The sequence below is a fragment of the Loxodonta africana genome, chromosome 1 (assembly GCF_030014295.1).
Source record: "Loxodonta africana isolate mLoxAfr1 chromosome 1, mLoxAfr1.hap2, whole genome shotgun sequence".
NCBI classification, from domain to species: Eukaryota; Metazoa; Chordata; class Mammalia; order Proboscidea; family Elephantidae; genus Loxodonta; species Loxodonta africana.
Window position 1 is genome coordinate 32,689,819 of NC_087342.1, and position 14,004 is coordinate 32,703,822.

Here is a 14,004-nt window from a genome sequence, read left to right on the forward strand (position 1 = left end):
GCCAAACCTCAGATACGTGAGATCATTTTGACACACAGAAATACCAAAAGTCCTCTTTGCTTTAAATATATGATTAGAGGACCTTGGGGAATGGAAAAACTTCCTCAGAGAGGTAAAATATTAAATTAATTATAACCTTTAAAGAGTGGAACAAACCACATGGCCGATTTCTGGGCCCTGGATTTTTCTGTATCAGAATCGGCTCTGAGAACCTTCCATAAAGTCATTTCATCTGAAAATACTGATTTGTGGTAATTTCGTTCTAAAACTTAAGCATTGAGCCCAATGAGGTGCAGAAGAATATGGGTGAGCGGAAGCCTAATTGTTTTCTTCTGGCTCTGAAGAGCCCATATCAAATCATTCACCTTTCCGCGTTCCAATTCTTCTTACCACGAAAAGTGAAAATTGGCAAAATAAAAATTATACTCTGAGTGTTACCTCCTTGAGGATGGCCTTACAGGGCATGGGACACACAGGACTTCGTTTCCCTTAAAAAGAGGGAGAGAGTTGTGTTTCTGGACCATGGGGTGGGTGATGCTGACCTGGAGGTGATTTTCACTTTGGGGACTGCAGAGTGAAGAAGACAGGAAAGAAGGGGCCTCTTAGAAACAAGATGGAAGGGAGACGTTTGCCCTGGGCTCGCCCTCTTAGACTTCTCTGCATCTTCCACCCTCATTTTCAAGCTTTGCATTTCTCAGTCTTGGAATCGCATTTTTCCACACTTCTGTCTCTGACTCTCCCCATGTCTCCCTTTTTCACTCCTTCCTCATTGATTCCCTGGTTTCTTTTCTCCCTACAAACCTTGTCTACTTTGACTTCGCATTTTAAGGTACTCAGCAGTGAGTCTGGGAGTCGCTCACCCGCTCGTCTCCCTCTGTCTCTCACCTCGATAGTGTTATTTCTCAATTTCGTGTGCTTTCATTTCCCTATCTGTATGATGATAATAGCAGTGTTTATTATCTTAAGTGGCCTCAACCTTTTCGATAAAAGAAAATAGACTAAGCAAGTTCCACTCTTACTTAATTCGACTAATGAAGCCGCTAAGATAGTATTTTAATGGTCTTTGCAAAGTTAAAAAGAAAGGCTTTAGAAATATGTCTCCATGAAAAGACCATGGTAAACTATAAATTAGGCTGGTAGGAATTATAGGGAAAACGGCTATTAATTCTGATCACATGAAAATAATAAATGCTTCTATACCAAAAAAATAAAGTTATCATATAACCACAAACTGGGAAGAAATGTGTCCAACATGCACATGCCAAATAAAACATCAGTTCAATTAATACACAAACAGCTCTTATGAATTAGTAAGAAAAAGACAAATGACTCACTAGAAAATGAACAGAGGACATAAACACACTGTTTATAAAAAAATAAAATATAAATGGCCAATAAATAAGCAAAGAAAAATGCTCAACATCACTTACAAAAATGCAAATTAAAATGACACATCATTTTTCATCTATCATAATGATTTTGAAAATTTAACAATGGCTATCGTTGGCAAAAACATGGAGAGATGGACAGTCATTTATATATATATTAAACATAAATATTTACCAAGTTCTGTTCTGAAAGGGAAACCCTGGTGGCATAGTTGTTAAGTGCTGCAGCTGCTAACCAAGAGGTCGGCAGTTCAAACCCGCCAGGCGCTCCTTGGAAACTATCCAGCAGTTCTACTCAGTCCTATAGGGTCACTATGAATCAGGATCAACTCGACAGCCGTGGGTTTGGTTTTGGTTTTATTCTGAAGCAGGAAACCGTGGTGGCATAGTGGTTAAGAGCCACGGCTGCAGTTTGAATTTACCGGCAGCTCCTTGGAAACCCTATGGGGCAGTTCTACTCTGTCCTATAGGGTCGCTATGAGTCGGAATTGACTCAACGGCAAAGGGTTTGGTTTTTTGGTTTATTCTGAAACAGGAAACCCTGGTGGTGTAGTGGTTAAGTGTTATAGCTGCTAACCAAAAGGTTAGCCGTTCAAATCCACCAGGTGCTCTTTGGAAACTATGGGGAAGTTCTAGTCTGCTTAATAGGGTCACTATGAGTTGGAATCGGCTCAACAACAACGGTCTGTTGTTTTTTTTTTTTATTCTGAAACACTGACAGCCCGGCTGTAAATTGGTACAGCTTTCTAGGAGGACAATTTAGAAATACCTAATAAATTGTTGGAAACCCTAGTGGCGTTTAACAAATATTTAACAAATTGCTAAATGCACTCATATTTGACTCAGCACCTCTGCTTGTAAGAATTTATGTTCACAAAGATCTATATATGCAATGAATTTACTATTTTAATGCTTGTAGTAGCAAAAAAAAAAAAAAAAAAAAAAAACCCTTAAAAAAAGATCTAAATGTCCTCCAATAGGAGGTTAGTTAAATATATCATGGTAAATTTATCACCATGTATATTATAAAATGATAAAATGAATATAATAGCTGTTATGAAAAGCTATGATATATTAAGTGAAAAAGGGAAATTATACAGATATAGGATATAAATATATACTCTAGTATGATCTCATTATGTAAAATAAGGGCTATATCTATATTTATTTCCACAGGTCTGTTTATGCACTAAGCATTTATGGAAGACTACAGAAGAAACTATGACCAGTTGCCACTCCTGGAGAGTGGTAGCAAGAGTTAAGAAGAGGACTTCACATTTCACTTTATGCTCTTCTCTCCTGTTCAAATTTTTGTTTTGGCCAGGAGTATATCTCTTGCTGTCACAGTTTACAGATTAGTTTATAAAATATGATGCCAGAAAAACACATTTCTTTTCTTTGGAAAATTTCATTTCAAAAAGAGAAGGGAATTTACTGTGAATCCTTAGTTTTGGCAGAAATAAAATCCATGAACAAAGCCAGGAACCATTTTTTCCCACAATCTTAATGTATATTTCACTAAATTCTACATAGATGCGAATATGTAACAGACTGTAAATGGATGTTCATAAAGTTTGCCTGTGGGCGGCAAAAAATTTACATGTTTGAATTAGTGAAATCAGGATCAAAAGCTAATAAAATAATCCTCTCAAATAAGACTAGGGAAAGAATAGTAGACTCGTGGTCTTGGGAAAGCTGAGCAGTGTGTTTTTCACCGTCCCTTGTAACCTACCATACAACTTTAACAACAAAGGCTATATCCAAAAATCACTTTAAAGAAGACCCAGAGATGATATAATAGTAAACCAGAGTGGGAGATTTCTGAGTCTTCAGAACTCCCCAGGGACAGCGGGGTGAACTAGAAAGAGGACGGACCGTGGGTACAGCTAAGCAGCCACCTGAAGTCCAACACTTCATCTCTCTGAGCCTTGGTTTTTCTTTGTTTTTTAATCTGTAAAACAGAGGAAATGAAATTCCTCTTCAGGAACTAATGTAGGAAATATTACTTGACATATGAAGGCAGCATGATACTGTGTGAAGAATATTCACTTTAGAGCCACTTCAGATTTAAGTCTTCACTCTACCGCGTACCAGTTGTGTGCTCTTGGGTCTACTAACCTGTCCTCTCTACACCTCAGTCTTCTCATCTCTAAAGTAGAGATAACAATGTAACTGCTATGGAGGGTAGTTGTGAAGATTTAAGAGATAAGGGACATAAATCATGGACCCTGTTACAAAAACACTGCTGGGAATTCCTGTATACCCTGCTCCCAGTTTCCTCCATAATTAACATCTTGCATTAGTATTACACATTTGTCACAATTAATGAACCAAAATCAACACAGCATTATTAACTAAGTAACTTTATTCACAGTCCCTTAGTTATTATCTAATATCATTCTTCTCTTCCAAGACCCCATCCAGGACACCACATTACATTTAGCTGTCATGTCTCCTTAGGCTCCTCTTGGCTGTCACAACTTCTGGTGGTGCAGTGGTTAAGAGCTTGGCTGCTAACCAAAAGGTTGGCAGTTCAAATTCACCAGCTGCTAGTTGGAAACCCCATGGAACAGTTCCACTTTGTCCTATGGGTTGTTATGAGTAGGAATCCACTGGACGGCATCAGTTATTGGTCAGTCAGTTCTAGGTATACAACCCGCCATCTTTAACAACCCTATAAGGGTTTATAGGCCCACTAATATCATCCACATTTATATTTGAAAATACTGGTGCAGGAAGCCTAAGGAACTTCCCCAAGGTCATCTGTGGTTTAGCTGAAGAATTAGATCTAAACTCCAGTTCTTAGGATGTGCAAATTTTCTTTATAGAATCTGGCTTAATATGGATTTTCCATATATGTATTAGTTCACCTGCCCCTATAATTGATCATAACCCATGATCCTGGTATGTCTAATTTTCCAGAACCCACAAGCCCCAGTTCCTGTTCTCTGATATAGCCACACCTGAGCTACTTCTGCATGAGAAACCAATCTGGCTGACAGGCTTTTCTGGCCATCAGCATGTTTAGGGGCACGGCCGATGTGCGATGTCAGCCTTTGAAAAGGACCACGTACTACTTACTCAGTGATGATAAAGTTGAGGAGGAGGATAGTAAATCATTGCATGGGGTATTGCAGTTTACAAAGTGGTTTTACATATACAATTGTCCCTCAGTATCCTTGAGGGATCGGTTCCAGGACCTACTCAAATACCAAAATGCTCAAGGCTCTTAAATAAAATGGCGTAGTATTTGCATATGACCTACACACATCCTCCTGAATACCTGAAATCATCTCTAGATTGCTTACAATACCTAGTACAATGTAAATGCTATGTAAATAGCACTTCACGCTCCCTCTTAGCCTTTGAGGCTTTGACCACTTTATTGCTTTCTAGGAGCCATTTTTTCACAGAAACAAAGGGCGCAGACAACACAAGGAGCGAATGAACGCGATGCGAGATGAACAATGCACAAAAAAGGAGTGCTGGGGAGAGTCTGGGGGTCTGTGAGACGGCGGAAGCTACAGCAGGGGATGCTGCACATCATTCCCTCCGCCTGGATTCAGGGTAGTGCCCCACGCAGCGCATGGCACATTCAAGTTTTGCTTTCTGGCACTTTCCTTTTCTGGATATTTTCCGCGGTTTGTTGAATCTTTGGATATGGAACCCGTGGATATGGAGGACCAACTATACAATTTAAAATTTAACCTTTATAATAACCTGTTGGGAAGGTATTATCATCAGCATCCTCATCTCCATCTTACAGGTGAGAAAACAATATAATGACTACCTCCAAAACAACAGCTTCTAAGTGGTAGAGCCAGACCTGCTGTGTACCTTCTGGACTTTACTGATAGCCATGGCCTGCCCACTTCCCATTTAACAGATTGTATTATCAAGGCCCATGCTTACTGCCAGCTCCCCCACCCCAGATTAAAAATCTACCCTCCCTATGACTCTTGGTTTTCCTTTTGGCCATATGTAACTATAAACCCCCACGTATCTGTCAGTTTGTCGTACTGTGGCAGCTTGTGTGTTGCTGTGATGCTGGAAGCTATGCCACTGGTGTTTGGATACCAGCAGGATCACCCATGGAGGACAGGTTTCAGCTGAGCTTCCAGATTATGACAGACTAGGAAGAAGGGCCCAGCAGTCTACTTCTGAAAAGTATTAGCCAGTGAAAACCTTTTGACTAGCAGCGGAACACTGACTGATATAATGCTGGAAGATGAGCTCCCAGGTTAGAAGGCACTCAAAAGATGACTGGGGAAGAGCTGCCTCCTCAAAGTAGAGTCGACCTAAATGACATGGATGGAGTAAAGCTTTTGGAACCTTCATTTGCTGATGTGGCACTACTAAAAATGAGAAGAAACAGCTGCAAACATCCATTAATAATCGGAACCTGGAATATACGAAGTATGAATCTAGGAAAATTTGAAATCATCAAAAATGAAATGGAATGCATAAACATCCATATCGTAGGCATTAGTGAACTGAAATGGACTGGTATTGGCCATTTTGAATTGGAAAATCGTATAGCCTACTATGCTGGGAATGACAACTTGAAGAGGAATGGTATTGCACTCATCGTCCAAAAGAACATTTCAAGATCTGTCCTGAAGTACAACACTGTCAGTGATAGGAAAATGTCCATATGTCTACAAGGAAGACCAGTTAATACGACTATTATGCAAATATACGCACCAACCACTAGGGCTAAAGATGAAGAAATAGAAGATTTTTATCAGCTGCTGCAGTCAGAAATTGATCAAACATGCAATCAAGATGCATTGATAATTACTGGTGATTTTAATGCGAAAGTTGGAAACAAAGAAGAAGGATCAGTAGTTTGAAAATAGGCCTCGGTGATAGAAACAAGGCCGGAGATTGAATGATAGAATTTTGCAAGACCAACAACTTCTTCATTGCAAATACCTTCTTTCACCAACAAAAATGGTGACTATACACATGGACCTCACCAGATGGGACACACAGAAATCAAATTGACTACATCTGTGGAAAGAGACGATGGAAAAGATGAATATCATCAGGCAGAACAAGACCAGGGGCCGACTGTGAAACAGACCCTCATTTGCTCATATGCAAGTTCAAGCTGAAACTGAAGAAAATCAGAGCAAGTCCACGAGAGCCAAAATATGACCTTGAGTATATCTCACCTGAATTTAGAGACCACCTGAAGAACAGATTTGACACATTGAACACTGGTGACCAAAGACCGGACAAGTTGTGGAATGACATCAAGGACATCATACATGCAGAAAGCAAGAGGACATTGAAAAGACAGGAAAGAAAGAAAAGACCAGGACGGATGTCAGAGCAGACTCTGAAACTTGCTCTTCAATGTCGAGCAGCTAAACCAAAAGGAAGAATTGATGCAGTAAAAGAGATAAACAGAAGACTTCAAAGGGCATCTGGAGAAGACAAAGTAAAGAATTATAATGACGTGCAAAGAGCTGGAGATGGAAAGCCGAAAGGGAAGAACACGCTCGGTGTTTCTCAAGCTGAAAGATCTGAAGAAAAAATTCAAGCCTCGAGTTGCAATAGGGAAGGATTCTATGGGGAAAATATTAAATGATGCAGGAAGCATCAAAAGAAGATAGAAGGAATACACAGGGTCATTATACCAAAAATAATTAGTTAATGTTCAACCGTTTCAAGAGGTGGCATATGATCAGGAACCGATGGTACTGAAGGAAGAAGTCCAAGCTGCTCTGAAGGCGTTGGCGAGAAACAAGGCTCCAGGAATTCATGGAATATCAGTTAAGATGTTTCAACAAACAGATGTAGCGCCGGAGATGCTCACTCATCTATGCCAAGAAATGTGGAAGACAGCTTCCTGGCCAACTAACTGGAAGAGATCCATTATTTATGCCTATTCCCAAGAAAGGTGATCCAACTGAATGTGGAAATTACAGAACAATATCGTTAATATCATACGCAAGCAACATTTTGCTGAAGATCATTCAAAAACGGCTGCAGCAGTATATCAAAAGGGAACTGCCGGAAATTCAGGTCGGTTTCAGAAGAGGACGTGGAACCAGGGATATCATTGCTGATGTCAGATGGATCCTGGCTGAAAGCAGAGAATACCAGAAGGATGTTTACCTGCGTTTTATGGACTATGCAAAGGCATTCGACTGTGTGGATCATAACAAATTATGGATAACATTGCAAAGAAAGGGAATTCCAGAACACTGACTGTGCTCATGAGGAACGTTTACACAGATCAAGAGGCAGTTGTTTGGACAGAACAAGGGGATACTAATTGGTTTAAGGTCAAGAAAGGTGTGCACCAGGGTTGTATTCTTTCACCATACCTATTCCATCTGTATGCTGAGAAAAATAATCCGAGAAGCTGGACTATATGAAGAAGAACGGGGCCTCAGGATTGGGGGACAACTCTCTAACAACCTGCGTTATGCAGATGACAGAACCTTGCTTGCTGAAAGTGAAGAGGACTTGAAACACTTACTAATGAAGATCAAAGACCACAGCCTTCAGTATGGCTTGCACCTCAACATAAAGAAAACAAAAATCCTCACAACTGGACCAATGAACAACATCATGACAAATGGAGAAAAGATTGAAGTTGTCAAGGGTTTCATTTTACTTGGATCCACAATCAACAGCCATGGAAGCAGCAGTCAAGAAATCAAAAAGATGCATTGCATTGGGTAAATCTGCCACAAAGGACCTCTTCAAAGTATTGAAGAGCAAAGATGTCACCTTGAAGACTAAGGTGCGCCTGACCCAAGCCATGGTATTTTCAATTGCATCATATGCATGTGAAAGCTGGACAATGAATAAGGAAGACCAAAGAAGAATTGAGGCCTTTGAATTGCGGTGTTGGCGAAGAATATTGAATATAACATGGACTGCCAGAAGAAAGAATAAACCTGCCTTGGAAGAAGTACAAACAGAATGCTCCTTAGAAGCAAGGCAAGACTGCGTCTTACATACTTTGGACATGTTGTCAGGAGGGCCCAGTCTCTGGAGAAGGACATCATGCTCGGCAGAGTACAGGATCAGCGGAAAAGAGGAAGACCCTCAACGAGGTGGATTGACACAGTGGCTGCAACAATGGGCTCAAGCATAACAACGATTGTAAGGATGGCGCAGAACCAGGCAGTGTTTCACTCTGTTTTGCATAGGGGTCGCTATGAGTCGGAACCAACTCGACGGCACCTAACAACAACAACTGTATAAAGGAAACCCCGGTCGTGTACTGGTTAACAGCTACATCTGCTAACCAAAAGGTCGGCAGTTTGAATCCACCAGGCGCTCCTTGGAAACTGTATGGAGCAGTTCTACTCTGTCCTGTAGGGTCACTGTGAGTCAGAATTGACTCGACAGCAACAGGTTTGTTTTGTTTTGTTTTCCCTGCAAGAAGTCTTTTCCCTTGTAATTCTGTCCCCAAACTCTTCATAAATTAAGCAACTATATGAATACTATATCTCTCACAGATCAATGCAGACTTAGAAATTGGGTTGGCTTTGCTTTCTTTTCTTTTTAAGATTCGTAAAACAAAAAGCACCATTGCATTTTTTGAAGCCAAATAGGCTGTAAAACTAAAGAAGACTTGACAGTGCAAAAGCTGTCAAATTTCAATCTAAAACACTCTTCATTGCAAAGAAAAGACCAGAAACCACCCTTTGGTTAAAAGTCCTGTGTTGCTCGCCCGGGACCCCTCTTTCCACTCACTATAGGCAGGAAAACAGGACAACAAAACAAAAAGGATAGTGAGTAGAAGAGAATTTGTAGTAAGGAAAGCTTGTTCACAACAAAATAAAATTATTTGGGGAGGCATCTTTGCTTCCTCCTCATCTCCTCCCCGTACGTCTCCACATCCTCTGAGATGTGTTTGTTTGTCTTAAGAAAAGGCTTGCTGGATGTGAATCAGGGGCCTCCATGATTTTTCCAGATCTTGGAGCCAGCAGGAAACTCAACCTTAAACTCACTGAAGCTGCAGTTAAAAATAAAGTGTGGATGGCTCATTTTGCTGCTCAGCGTTGCCCACCAAGTGCTATGAAACAATCTCCCAGAGCATTCCTCAGGCTCCGCAGCCAAAGCCCAAGATCCATTATCTCTAAAAATAAACATGCACTGCCTTCAGAAACAAAGTTGGACGCTCAATACGTCTTAATAAAAAGAAGAAAAAAATTACTTCATGGATTTTTTTAAAGTATACCAAAATTCTTACCCATTGAGTGTTTTGACCTAACTGGAAGGCTGGAAGCATACGACAGTACAGATATGAATTTAGCGTCCAGCTTATAGGATTCCCAGACTGTCGTTGTTCTATACAGATGGAGAATTCAGCAGATAATTAACACGAGTGACTCCGCTCTTTGAATCCCGTGCAAATCTATTCCTTTCATGCTCCAAAACTGAATGTTTCATATAGAATAAAAGAGAACTGCTCACTACATGTTCTGGGCAGCACTTTGTGGTACATTGTGCTTAAATGATAAAACACCCATGTTAAAGATAACAGTCCAAAGGCATGTAGGCAACATGTTGTCCTTGTTAGGTGCCATTGAGTTAATTTTGGCCTGTAGTGACCCCATGTGACAGAGCTAATGGTCCCATAGGCTTTTCTTGGCTGTAATCTTTGCGGAAGCAGGTCACCAGGTCTTTCTCCCGCAGAGCCACTGGGTGAGTTCGAACCACCAACCTTTCAGTTAGCAGCGGAGCACTTAACCGTTTGTACCACCAGGGCTCCTGTAGGTAGTATAGTACGGTTCGAAGAGCTGGCCTGGGAGCTGGGTTCCAGTTCTGACTTGACATTATGTATTGTTGCTGTGTGCCATCAAGTCAATTCTGACTAATAGGGACCCTATATGATAGAGTAGAACTGCCCCATAGAGTTTACTAGGCTGTAATCTTTTTTTTTAATCTATAAAGGGAGCAGATCACCAGGTCTTTTCTCTTGTGGAGCCACTGGTGGGTTCAAACCACTGACCCGCCTGTGAGCAGTGGAGCGCTTAACCACTGTGCTTCCAGGGCTCCCTTCTGCATTGCATAGTCTCAAGAAAACCATGCCCCTTTCTAGACTTCAGTGTCTTCTCCTATAAAATGAGGGGATTAGACCAGATAAAGCTCCTCTAAATTACTGTGCCCAAGATCAGCATTGTAATAAATAAAATGAAAACGACTTCCTCAGTGTGCTTCTAAAAATCATTGTTTTTATCCTGTAATCTGTACTGCTTTCCCTGGAAGGGAGAAGAAAACACTAACAGAATTATGGGCTCATGCAGCTCGCTATTTGAAGCATGGTCTGATTTTACTTTTGCAATGTGTCATTGATGTGTTAGACCCAAATAAAAACCAAAAAACCAAACCCAGTGCCGTCGAGTTGATTCCGACTCATAGTGGCCCTATAGGACAGGGTAGAGCTGCCCCATAGAGTTTCCAAGGAGTGCCTGGCGGATTCGAACTGCTGACCCTTTGGTTAGCAGCCATAGCACTTAACCACTAGGCCACCAGGGTTTCCTAGGCCCAAATAGGAGAAGGCATTTTCCAAAGGGACACAAAAGCAATGCAGCATCTCAGAATGGGAGTTGGTGCCTTTCTTACCAATAGGAATAGATTCTTAAGAAGGGGAAAGTTGTTGTTATTGTTGTGTGCCATCAAGTCAAGTCTGACTCATAGGGACCCTACAGGACAGAGTAGAACTGCCCCATAGGGTTTCCACAGCTGTAATCTTTATGGGAGCAGATTGTCGGGTGTCTGCAAAAAAAGAAAAAAAAATCCCATTGAGTCAATTCCAACTCATACTGACCCTATAGGACAGAAACTCGTGCCCCATAGGATTTCTGAGGAGCACCGGTGGATTTGAACTGCCATCCTTTATGGTTAACAGCTGTAGCTCTTAACCACTACGCCACCAAGGTTTCTGCAAAATGTGTAACTCCAAACCCATGCTTCCTCAAGGAGTAGCCCAAAGAACGAGACTTTCTGGAGATTGTAGGGTCAGTTACTGAATCTCTCTGGCATAGACTAACATAACATTGAGATCACACAGAAAAAAAGCCTGGGGTAAATTCACAGTTTCTCTTCAGATTCAAACGTTTTCCTGTGTTCACCTCTCATACCCTAACACTGTACTACTCATTGATGTTGCCACCTCTTCTTATCTTATCTCACTCCATCTTACCTTTCCTTGCCTTATCTCAGCCTCCTGAAGTCATTACACTCATATTAAGACCCCTTCATAACACAAAGGCTTTTGTTCTTAATAGGGCCCTTCTAAGTCCTCTTCCCCTCCGCCCTGACATAAAACCTTAGTCCTCGTTTCTTTTTGAGTGAAATATTCAGATGGAAGCTAAAAAAAAGTAGATACTTTGTTGAACATGAGGAAAGACACGTGCACACACACCCATCCTTGCACCAGTTAGAAAAGCGAGCTGCCGTGAATAAACTGGAAGGCCAGGAGCTCATGTGTTTTGTGCAAGCAGGTGCTTGGGAACAAGGAGATGTCAGCAGACTCAGGGTGTTGTGTGAGGATCTGGCTTCACTCATCGCCCCTTGTTGAGCACCGGGAGCAAAAATGTGGCAAATAATGCAAAGAAAATCCTCCTAAGAGAGCTGGGTCCAGACACTAATCCAGGCAAGTATGGCTTGTGTCTCCAGTGTTAGGAGGGCAGATTTCTTTGGTATTTAATTAGTGAATGGGTGGAATCTGCACAGTGAATTTAGGTAGAAAACATTTCACTTTTTAGTTCCTGAAAAGTCATGGCGCGGTCCAGGGAAGATATTGAATTACTCACAGCAATCTTAAGTGTCAAGTGGGGTCTCTTGACTACTACTGGGCATCACAATGTGCCCAAACTGAACAAGAGGATGGTAAACATGAGTGAGAATTAAAAATGGACAGGGGATAGATGATCACTTCAAATTTTGGTGTGGAATATGGTAACAGGTATACTCAGGAGCAAAAAACGTGGGGTGCTACTTAGCTTTAAGCTTTGACTTTACCGGCAGAGGGTGACCTTCCACCACTACTAGTGGTCATGTTAGAAATCCAAGTGATCTACCCGTGAGTGGTCAGTCCTAGCGCCCACAAGGGCTACCACAGGTAGAAAGGAAGGGAAGGAAGGCTAGCTGACTAACATTTGTTAAATGCCTGCTCTACACCAGGCACAGTGTGGATTCTGTCAGGACGTTGGCTGGGGAGGGCTGAGGGAGGAGGGGGAAGCAGAGACGATGGGGGTTTTTGACAGAAGTGAGTTTCCTGATCCTCATTCCTTGGCCTGGAACTGCTCCCTTTCAGCTTACAATTTTTCTCCCCTTCTTTCTCTTATTCACCTGGAATTCACTGGTCAGATCACTCTCAGGCTCTGCCTTGACTTATCCCGGATAGATGATGAGGAGGGTGTGATGGTCCTGTCAGCTTCGCCTTGCCTGTCCACCGAGGGTGAGAGGAAATGTCCAAGCCATAAAGGGGGATGGACATGGAGGGACAAGAATCAATGCTGAAGTGAGAAACAGAACTCTAGTAACTTGAGGGACCCTGCTTGAGGAAGACCTACCCTTGGCTGCGGGATTGTCACTTACAGGCCATGGGATCTAGGGAAAATTACACGCATTATATAGGGTCGCTACAAGTCAGAATTGACTTCATGGCAATGAGTTTGGGGTTTTATTTTTGGTTATAATATATACGGAATCCTGGTGGATAGTGGTTAAGAGCTTGGCTACTAACCAAAAGGTCAACAGTTCGAATCCGCCACCCATGCCTTGGAAATCCTTTAGGGCAGGTCTACTCTGTCCTTTAGGGTGGCTATGAGTTGGACTCGGCTCGATGGTAATGGGTTGGGTTTTTTAATAATATATGTAATTTTACATATATGATATGGGCATTTGATGATCCGGTGGTAGAATTCTTGCCTTCTATGTAGACTTGGGTTCTATTCCTAGCTGAAGCACCTCACGCACAGCCACCACCCACCCGTATTGGGGCTTGTGTGTTGCTATGATGCTGAGCAGGTTTCAATGAAACTTCCAAACTAAGAAGGACTAGGAAAAAAAAAAACCTGGCAATCTACTTCTGAAAATCAGCCAATAAAAATCCTATGGATCACAACGGATCGATCTGCAGTCAATCATGGGGATGGTGCAGACCCAGCAGTGTTTCGTTCCCTTGCGCCTGTGCATGGGATGGCCATGAGTCGCTATATGTACGTGTGTGTGTGTGTGTGTGTCTGTGTGCGCGCACACGCGCGTTTCCCCTTCTGACCTTCACCTGGTGTGCTGACAATAGTGCAGGTTCTGGGCCCAGGCTGCCTGGGTTTAATCCAGACTCTGTGATTTATTAGCTGTGTGACCTTGGGCAAATTCTCAACCTCTTTGTGCCTCATTTCCTTGTCTACAAAATAGGGATGGCAGTGCCACCCGCATAGGGAATTTGTGAGGATTAGAGGAATGCTGTGTGCAAATGTGTAGTACAAAACCTGACGAATAGTAAGTGCTCTGTGTATTTTAACCATTTTGGGGCATATTAATCACTACTTCATGGGTTCTCTATAATCAGTCTTGGAAAAATAGTCTTCAGCAGTTAATTTTTCTCTAACATCACTTTCTTGGTAACTATATA